At 46.4% G+C, this 9085-nt stretch overlaps 1 non-coding gene across 1 annotated transcript; it reads left to right on the top strand.

The window, feature by feature from the left end:
- The first annotated feature begins 8405 nt into the window (after nucleotides 1–8405).
- On the top strand, nucleotides 8406–8562 carry LOC115869403. Its single transcript, XR_004046159.1, has one exon. It is a non-coding gene; the product is annotated as a U1 spliceosomal RNA (small nuclear RNA).
- The last annotated feature ends 523 nt before the right edge of the window (nucleotides 8563–9085 follow it).

Genomic DNA, 9085 nt, shown 5'->3' with positions numbered 1-9085 from the left:
GAGAGAGAGAGAGAGAGAAACAGAGACAGAGAGAGAGAGAGAGAGAGAGAACCAAGAATCTGACCACATGGAGTAGTTAATGATTCAAATCTTGGCTGGCATTTATAAAGGAGTTTTGAAGGAGTCTGAGTGGCACAAATGTTTAAGCACTGGACTGCTAACTGAACTGGTGGCTACTCAGACTGACCCACAGGCCCCTCAGAAGTCAGGTCTGGCGATCTGCTTCTGAAAGTTCCCAGCCTGAAAAACCCCGTGGGGCCGTTCTCTGTACAAATGGAGTCACCATGAGTCACAGTCAACCCAACAGCAACTAACAAGAGATATCAGAATGATGGAATATCCACAAGCCCCACTTGTTCCCTTCTTCCCAGTGTCTCCCATTGAAATCTGTTCACGGTGGGTGATGCTGCCGACGTTGGAAATGCCACTGGCATAGCTTCCTGCATCACAGCCACACACAAGCCACCACAGGACAGGTGACAAACTGACAGATGAGAGTGGTGGGCAAGCCAGGTAGAAATCTCTCCATGCTTGTCCTAGCCACTTGGTCCTGCGTGGGGGCGAAAATCTATCCTGTAGCTGGTTTCGTTGCATAGAAGGGCTATTTCTGGGGTAAGCGATGTAAAAGTCAAATCAGATATTAAGTGTGTAAGTGAGATCTGTTAGGAAACTTGGTCATGGTAATAATAAAGATTATTCCATTTGTTTAGCCTGATGCTAAGCAAACCACTGTGGGTACATTTACTCCTTTGCCACTTTCTAAAGAGCCCTGGCAGGGCTGTTGGTAAGGGCTACACTGCTACTGCAAGGTCAACAGTTAGAACCCACCAACTATTCCTGGGGAGAAGGATGGGGCTCTCTGTTCCCGTAAAGATTTACAGCCTTGGAAACCCTGATAGAGTGATGGCTGTGGTTTGGTCTGTTTCTTTTTTAGAGAGCAAAGAAGAAATATAATGAGAATATTTCCTAGACTATTCAAAGGAGCCCAGGTGGCCTGGTGGTTACTTTTTGGGCTGCTAACCATAAGGTCAGCAGTTTGAAACCAACAGCCTCTCCTCAGGAGAAAGACAAGGCGTTCTACTCCTGTAAAGTTTATAGTCTTGGGGGCCCACAGGGCCATTTTATTTCTACTGTTCTGTGCTCTAGTGACCCCGCGGCAGAGAAAGAGTGTGAATTCCTTAGAAGGAAGGATGGTGAGACTTCAACTCTTCTGAATCAGGAAAGACAAATCACAGTGTTCCGATTTTGTTCTGTTATCTCTAAGAAGGTCACCTCTAGTCCAAGCTGCCTCGACAGCCACTCACCACAGCAGAGAGGGAAGCAGCTTTGGTAACAGGCACAATCTCCACCTAATGTCTCTCTCCTACAACCCGGAGATTTCCTATTTGGGGACTTTTCGAAAGTAAAGCCACAACTCCGAGTAGACCGACAGCACGCAGGCCTTTGGGTGTGGATGGAGGATACGCTGTGTGCTCCGTTCTTCAGTCGGCAAGAGCCAGGCCAACTGCAAGGAATCACTGATTTAAGGCATGCCATAAAATAAGATCCACAGGAATGGATTATCGCATATTCAATCCCATTTGTTTCAGTATGTGTTTAATTAAAACACAGCCATATTTATAATGACAGCCTGTGCTTTCCAAGATCCATGGTCCTATTTCCCAGGGAAGCACTCAGTGAAGAGGAACTGAACTACTTCTTGTCACATCCAAAGAGCTGCTGCTTTCAGTAGCTGTGCCTCAGCACAAGGCCTACGCCGGGCCTCCTTGGTAACGGCAGGCACGTGATTCACCACAAATTGCAATAGAAGATGGGGCTGACCGCTTTTCTATTAATTAACAAAGTCAAGTCAAGGCGCCCAGCCTACCTGAGGGCTGGGCGTGGGAAAAGAATAGATGCGTCCATCTTGCTGGGAGGACCAGGTTTGCATGAGCAAGGTCAGCTGCTAGAAAGGCCTCCCCCGGAGGGGCAAGTTCATGAAGGTCTGGTTTTATAGTGACATCATTTGGACTTGGGGGACTTCCTTAGGGCAGTGAAGGTTTTCGGAGGGACGCTGTCGTGTGAGAAGAGCCACAGACTGTGGTACGGATTTGGGGACATGCTGGCCCTAAAGAGCCATTCAAAGGCATTACAGATTACCCTCCCCCACCAATTCTGTGTTGGACTCTTAGCCCCTAGACCTGTGGGTGGAATCCCATTGGGGGAGAGAGTTTTCTTTGTTACATGAATGAGCCCCTATCCACGTAGCACTTGCTTAAATCTACTGACTTTTACGATATAAAAAGAGCAGATTCAACAGACTCTGGCACAGACATCTCAATAGGTTCAAGAAGCATTCAAGAACCTGCCACGTGGAGATTGCTGAGGAATGCTGAATCTATGGACACTGAGCTCCATCTTCCCCGGAGCTGGTGCCCTGAATTTGAATTCTTCACCTCCTATAAGGTGAGAAAATAGATTTCTGTTCTTTAAAACACCCCCTTGTGGTACTTCCATTAAAGCAGCACAAGCAAACTACTGCCCATGGGTCCTTGCTCCCGCAGGTGGCCAGGTGCTGGATGCTCTCCTCAGGAACCACAGAAGTGAATGGGTCAGGTGTTCTAAGCCAAACAGTTATGGCTTCTTCGGACTGTACCACGTGGAGAGAGGTGGGGGTCATCAGACTAGAGAACGGTCACAGACCAATAGCAGAGAACTGAATAAACCCATCGTCCTATGGACAGCTGATCCTTGACAAAGGGCCAAAGCCCATAAAATGGGAAATAAGCAGTCTCTTTAACAAAGGATGGGTGATAGCTCCGGTGGACCTCTCTTTTCAGAAAAAAATGGAACAGAATCCACACCTCACACCATGTACAAAAACAAACTCAAGACTCAACATAGACCAAAGACTTAAATGTAAAACTTAAAGCTATTCAGATCATCAAATAAAATAGAGGGCCGAACGTTGGGACCTAATCCATGGTATTAAATACATTATTGAGCGAAGCTAAAAACACACAAGCAGCAGAAGACAGACTAGATGACTAGACACTCATAAAAATTAAACACTGATGCACGTAAGACAAAAAGCAAAAGGAAGTACTTCGTCACGCTGCAGGTGGTACACATATGGAACTTATTCCCACAGAACTGTTGAACAGGCCAAGAACGCCTAATAGGTTCAAGAAGCATTCAGCTAAATGTGGACGCCCAATCCATGAGCAGTTGCTGAAGAGAGATACAGGGTGTTTGATACATTTCTAGCCTTTGATGTACAGAGGCAGCTGCCACGCTCTTTCATAAAACACCCTTGGCTCAGAACTGTCAAAATCTTTTCCTCCAGGAAATCATCGCATAATGAAACAATGTTTGTCTTTACTATGCATTATGGGTACTGATCATTTCTATTTTCTTCTATATAATTTTAAACCTTTTTTTCACTGAACGTTTACAGAGTAGACCATCAGTTTTCCACTCAGCAATTCATCTTTTGTTTAACACCGTGGATTGCAATCTCCTCAATATAACATCATCTATCCCACTCCCCACCTTTGTTTCCTGTCCTCCTTCTTCCCTAACCTTTCTAAACTTCATCCTTGGGCAAATGCTGTCTTTTTTTAAATCGCAAATGGCTGACAACTATAATAGGTGTGTACCTCCTATTGTATTGTTTCCCTTATAGACCTGCCCCTTGTTGGTTTGAAAAATTACCCATAGGGGTGAGTTCTGTTCGAGGCCAGAAAGGTGACTTAAGGCCATAGTTTGGGGCTCTGACTGGTTTCTATCTGAATAGTAATCCTGATCTCTTGTGATTCTGAGTTTTGTTCCACATATTTCTCCCACTCTATCCAAGACCTTCTAATGTGGTCCCTTTCAGAGCAGTTGGCCGTGGTTGCCAGGCACCATCTAGTTCTTCTGGTTTCAGGATCAAGGAGACTGAGATTCATGTGGCCCGTTAGTCCTTTGGAATAATTGTTCCATGTGTCTTTTTTTTAACAATTTTATTGGCACTTCATCCACATATCACACAATTCAATAGTTCAATCATATCGAGAAGAGTTGTAATAATCAATTTGAGAACATTTTCTTCTTCTTCATACTCCTTGTTATCCGTGTAATTATTTTTTAATTGTGGCAAAAACATACACAACACACATTCTCCAATTCAACAATTTGTACATGTGTAACTCAATGATTGATTATACTCTTCGTGTTGCACAACCTTTCTTGGAATTATTTTCCAAATTATTTTGCTTCACCATCCTTTCCTCTGGAGAAGGGAGAGAATAATCGTTGTCCCTTAGTGGCTGCTCACGAACTTTAAGGACCTCCCCGGTCACTACTCACCAATATTGTCTTGGTAGACCATGTTCTATCAATTGGTGTTAGTGTCCATGAAACAGTGGTCCTGAGCCCCCAGGCCCAGCAATGTATTTCCTCCAGGAGTATGGTTATGCTTAGGAAGGTCTCATAACTGGCCCCTGCACACTCCATCACATGAATGTACATGCAGCCAAGATAAAACTACTCCCATTGAGTCTATTCCAATCTGCGGTAGCCCTGTATAGGATTTCCAAGACTATAAATCTTCATGAGAGCAAATAACCTCATATTTCTCCCAAGGAGAAGTTGGTGGGTTCAAACCACTAACCTTATGGTTAACAGCATAACCATGCCACCAAGGCTCCTCTTAAACCAGACCAAACTCACTGCCATGGAGTCAATGCTGACTCATAGTGACCCCTGTGAGTTCCTGAGACTATAACTGCTTATTGGAGTAGAAAGTCCAGTCTTTCTCCCTCATAGCTGCTGGTAGCTTTGAACTGCCCACCAAGCAGATAGCAGCCTAATACATAACCACTATACTACCAGGTCACCTAAGGCTTCTATTAGCAAAGATAAATACCCATGTACAAAGGTCCTCTGTCAAGTATACACACACATCTATGACATATTTCAACTCTTCCTTCTTCACTCACTCAGCCTCTGTGTGTAGCCATGCATCTGTTTGTAGATCACTATTGCTTCAGGGTAGTGTATATAACAGTTGCCTTTACTTCTTAACCAGCTTTTTACAGCTGTAGAAAACAGTTTGGAGAGGTGAAGTAACTTGCTCACGGCCTTCAAGCTAATCAATGGTGATCCAATATTTAAACCTAGATCTATGCTTATACGGCAGAGTTGGAAGGAGTTATTTTAATGAACCAAGAGACAATATACAGGATTCGGATGTATCTTGAGCCCATCTCTTTTGACATACATACATCAAAACCAAACCTACTACCATCAAGTCAATTCTACCTCAACACGACATCAGGTTTCCAGGGCTCTGTAAATCTTCATGGAGGCAGACAGCCTCATCTTTCTCCCACCGAGTGGCTGCTGGGTTCAAATCTCAGACCAATGCTTACCCCACAGTGCCCCCAGGGTTTAGCGCAATAGAAGAGATGAAACGAGAGCAGAGGAGGAATCTCCTGCCACCCAGCAAGAAGAGCTGGGGGTGGTGCCTTGGCCCCAGGTCCCTGTGCTAAAACAGCCCTCGAGGGGAAAGCCTTCCCTGAGAACCGGGCACCTAAAGCTTGTTCTCCACCTTCCTCACGCCGCCACCCTTTCATACGGTCCCTCGTGTTGTGGCGACCCCAACCAGAAAACTATCTTCTTTGCTACTTCATCACTGTCATTTCACTATACTGTGATGAATCGTCATGTAAATATCTGATATGCAGGGTGTATTTTCATTGTGACAAATTGAACATCATTAAAGCATAGTGATTAATCACAAAAAACAGTATGTCGTTGTATATTGTGAAATATTTATTTCTAATGAAAAATCAATGAAATGTTGTCTTGAAGCATGGTGTAGCGTGGGTCACAGTCTTCATGCTGGGTACTCATATGTGGGCGTATCTGCACGTGGGCAGACCCACCTGGAGATGGATAGAGGAGCAGTATCTCGGTTCCTAAAACCATTGGAAATATGTGTTTTCCGAGGATCTTAGACGACCCCTGTGAAAGGGGTCTTGACCCACAGATTGAGAACTGCTGCTCTAAGGACTTCTAAAGAACAAACAAATCTGTCTTGGAAGAAGCATGGCTCCTTCGAGACAAGGATGGCAAGCCTTTGTCTCTCTAATTTTGGACATGTTGTCAGGAGAGACCAGTCCCTGGAGAAGGACATCACGCTTGGTAAAGTAGGCCAGTGATAAAGAGGAAGGCCCTCAACAAGATGGGTTGACACAGTGGCTACAACAATGGGTTCATGCATAGGAACAATTGTGAGGAAGACGCAGGACCGGGCGGTGTTTCGTTCAGTTATGCACAGGGTTGCTATGGGTCAGAACTGACCAGCACCTAACAACAACAGCCTTCGGAATGGTGAAAGAACAAATCCTATTTTCCAAGGCCCTCTACATGCATTACTTCTGTTGTAGTGGCACTAGCTAACTAGGGCACCAGGCCAGCACGAAGCCACCCCCTCCTAATGTCTTTGTCGAGGAGCTCCTGGGAAGGCCACCTTGAAGGCCACATCAGTGCCAGTTGCTGTCGCGTGGACCCTGACTAACCATGGCCCTGCATGTGTCCGAATCGGACTGCACACCATGGCATTTTCAGTGGTGGATCTCCAGTGTCTTCAGAATAAAAAGAATCCATGTTTGAGTTTCGGTTGCACCTGGAAAGCTGTTGGACCTTGGACAAGTGACTTAGACTCTGGGAGAGCCGATCTCCTTCCCTAAAACGCACATATCTGTCACTGGGATTAAGTGGCCTGGTGCGAATGCACAGCACTTCGAGCTGAGCCTGGCACAGAGTAAGCACATCACAGAGGACACACCAAGTGTGACTCTCAGAACCCTCTGAGGTTCCGCATCGACCCACAGGGTGCCACGGAAACCAGGAGCATGTTTTGTGGCCCGGAAACGCCAGCTGCTGGAACCTGCAAGCATCCTCCCCAGCGAGGTGGGAGATGGCTATCCAGGGACCCACCACACAGTTACCTCATTTGCCCAGCGTTCCACCTCAGCTGGCTGTTCAAGATGCCAAAAAACAGCAGCTGCTCCAAGACAGACTCCCTGGAACTTCCTCTGAAGTCACCACGGCAGGTGGCATTTGTCTCGTCTTCCACGAACTGTTGTTCTCCTCAAGGATCATTGCTTGTCTAAACCACCTATTAATTTCCGAGGCCTCTGGCATGGTCTCCCTCCAGTGGTTGCAGGCTCCCATGGAAGAAGGTCACTCGAGGCCTAGTCGATACTGTGTTTGCTTAGCAGCTCAATAGTCACCGTGGAAATATGTTGGGCCAGGGGATATTCTCCACGGGCGGGCCGAGAGGTCAGTGCACCAAGGCCCAACCCAACCCACTGTCAAGGTGACTCAGATGCATAGCAACCGTCGGGGGCTGAGCGAACTGCCCCTTAGAGGGCGCATGGTTCTCATCTGCATGGAATCAGATGGCCACAGCTCTCTCTCTGCAGAATGATGATCCCCAGTGCCCCCAGGACCTCTGGTCAGTGCCCAGGGAGGCTCTTGACGTCATGGGGAGCCCAGGGTTCCCTCCCCCACGTTCCTCACATTTTAAGGAGGATGGCCCCACCATGGGGGGGGGGGGTTCCTTTTACCTTCTGTCTCCCAGCAACTGTTAGCCCCTTTATTCTCAGAAGCACTCGAGGATCATCATTGACTTATCTCCAAAAGAGGGAAGCAATTATTTTTATGGTAGCTAGTGTCATAAAATATTCCATTACACCAAAGAAAGCTCCATTTTTTACTTCAGAAGCAATCAGCTAGCGTGTAAGGAAACAGCAGGGGCGAGTGGGGATTCGTTGCGGTATCTCACAGCCATAGATATTGATTTTTTCCCCAGTTTGTACAATAGAAAAGATTTCCCAGCTGAGCTGAGATCAAAAGTGGCACATTTAACTGGATCTTAAAGATCCAGAAGGCCATCTTGTTTAAATACCTTTAAGAGCCTACAGCGTGTTCTTTAAACCTGTGTCTACAAGAGGCAGAAAGATGATGGAGGAAGGGCGGTGGAGGGGGACTGGGACTCCAGCAGCAAAGCCAGGAGCTTGCGGCCTATTTCAGGGACTCGGTAGTGGACTGCCCCCAATGAGCTGGTCCTGAACCTCTCACCGATCTCTTCACCTAGCTCACAAATCCACAAAGAAGGGGAGCCCCACCTAAAGGTGGCAAGGGTGAACATGCGGCACTGGGTGTCTTGAGGAAAACATTGCAACGTAAACCCGTTGAGAACATTTCTATTTGGAGACGTCGGATAAATAAGGGAAAAACTGAGTGTCGTCAAGGCAGTAATGAGAACAGTTTGGATAAAATTATTGACCTCTCCAGCTGGACGATCAGAAGCGCTCCCCAGAGCCCCTTGACTGAGACATGACACTGACATTGCAGAGACAGAAATGAAATGGATACTTACCTGGCAGGGGGGATACCATAATCATGAAGGTGGTTTTCCCAGGGCGAGGCTTATCCATTGCACTCCCGGTGTGCTGACCCCTGTGATTTCCCCAGGAAACTTGACTGCATAACTTGGGGGGGGGGGGCCTGCGTTCCCGCTCTTCCCTGGGGAAAAAAAAAGAAATGAAATGAAATGGAGACTAAGGATGACAGATCCAAGTCTTTGCTTCGTCTGTGCTACAGACAAGACACTGCCCTAGGCACTTGGGGCAGAATAAAGCAAAGGTGAGTGAAGTATTAATATTCACCCAGAAGGAACTCAAGTTAAGAGAAAGGAGTAATTGAGAATGGGGAGATTGAACGAACCCAGATCCCAGATTTGGGGCAAACTTGTTAACAGAGGTATAAAAAGACTTGCAACAAAAACCAAAAATCTAAACCCACTGCCTGACTCAGAGGGACCCTATCAGACAGAATGGATGTGCCTTTAGGGTTCTCCAGGTTACAATCTTAATGGCCCGGACTTGTCCCAGTTTGACCACCACCAATTATGGTGAGCATATTGATTGCAAAGAATGGGGAATCCAAAACACTTAATTATGTCTGTTTTCACATAATTGAGTCACTGCTCTGTCTGTTTGTCATACTGTGGTGGCTTCTATGGCTATGATGCTGATGCTATAGCCCTGAT

The sequence above is a fragment of the Echinops telfairi genome, unplaced genomic scaffold, assembly GCF_000313985.2.
Source record: "Echinops telfairi isolate 266 unplaced genomic scaffold, ASM31398v2 ScPeMD7_25;HRSCAF=90, whole genome shotgun sequence".
NCBI classification, from domain to species: domain Eukaryota; kingdom Metazoa; phylum Chordata; class Mammalia; order Afrosoricida; family Tenrecidae; genus Echinops; species Echinops telfairi.
Note: the sequence above shows the minus strand (reverse complement) of the source record. Positions and strands in the feature narration are given on the sequence as shown.